The following is a 1693-nucleotide window of genomic DNA, read 5'->3' on the forward strand; positions in this document are numbered from 1 at the left end:
AAAGAGATATTCTTCTTTCCTATTTTACTGTAATGCACATTGTGCTATGCCAAATAGTGGTTTGAAAGAAAATGTTGATTTTGCTTTTACCAAACCTAAGTTCGCAAGTCCCGGATATAAAGGAAATCAAAACCTCGATCACTGCTTGACCACTTATGTTATGAACAGTCTGTTAAGATAAAATAAATGCTAATTGGGATTTTTAAAAAATAAATAAACTTGTTGAAGAAGTCTTAAAGTTTAAAAGTGTACTCTGCCAAATTCTGAAATTAACATAATGCAACAGCCAATATTTTTAAAATTTATTTAAAGGTGTATAACTTAAAAGACTGTGTTATTAAAAAAGAACACTGAAAGACCTTATACCCATCAATTACGGTAAGTTGTAAAAGTATTGTTTTTTTTATTTCTTTCATTTGCTTGTTTCATAATTGATTAAGAGCACCACAATCAAAGTCAAAACTTGCCATGACATTTGTTTCTCTGTCAACCAAGTCAAAGGGCCATAATTCATCAACTTTTTAAGCTAGAGTTATGGGCCTTACTAGTGGCGGGTCTGTAGTCTAGTGGTAACACACTTGACTGTCAATCCAGGGTTTCCAGGTTTAATTCCCGGTCACACCACTAAACAAATACTAATTGTCTTGTGGGAGAAGGAAGTTATTGGCCTTGCTTCACAAGTACATTTTTAAGCTGTAAGTATTGTTAGATCTACTTCAAGAAATGTTAAAAGAATTATTGTGCAAAGTTACAAGGACGTATGGTGTTATGTGGTTAAAAATGTGAATCTGAAGGCAAACGGAAGAATATTAAATTAATTTTGGTGAGGAATATCGGGTTTCATTTAAATAACTTTACACTAGCAATAAACTTTTAAGATAAAAGCAATAGTCATATATCATAGAACATAATTATGTGTTTATCTGTTACTGTTATGAAACTACAGGTATGTAGGTATTGGATTAAAATTTTATCAATTTACATTACCTGTTCTTAGATTATGACAGGCACTTATAGGTTTAAGTTTGGGGGCCACTCAAAATATGTTTTGGATTCAGTTTTATTTCCTGTGAACAGAATTGTTAAAAAAAAGTAAAATCCTGCTTGCCTGTAACAGCCTACGCTTTCAGCACTTTCATTGGAAGGCTAAAGTTTTGCATGCCATCAATGACCCTTAGGCTATGACAATAACTCTGAACCAGGTGAGCTACAAATCTAATTGCAATAATGTTTTAATGGTCTTTTCACAGCCCACATTGTTTAAAACAATACCTTGGAAGCTTCCTCAAGTGATGCCATTGTCCAGCAGGAGTTGGTTCCAGAATCCAAGTACATCAGCACTGTACAGACTTAATAATGTCAGCCTCCTGGGTTTTGGACCTTAATAACAATGGTCAAGTTAACAGTCTGATTTCTTATCTCTGAAAACTAGAGTAACAACTACTTTTTAATGGTTATATTTGGCAAGATTTCATTTAATTAATCGCAAAGTCAGGAAATATACTCCTGTTCTTGAACATGCTGATATCACGCTGGTGCAGTCCTCTCTGAAATCTCTTTTTAGAAATTAAACATTCACCATTGATTTTAATCCTGTACTTGATAGAAACAACATGGCAATGGTCCACACATCCCACTAGAATTCTATAAAATCGGTCAACCCAACAAAGAGCCAGTGGTCAAATTAAGCAGG

This window comes from Mya arenaria, chromosome 4, assembly GCF_026914265.1.
Source record: "Mya arenaria isolate MELC-2E11 chromosome 4, ASM2691426v1".
NCBI lineage: Eukaryota > Metazoa > Mollusca > Bivalvia > Myida > Myidae > Mya > Mya arenaria.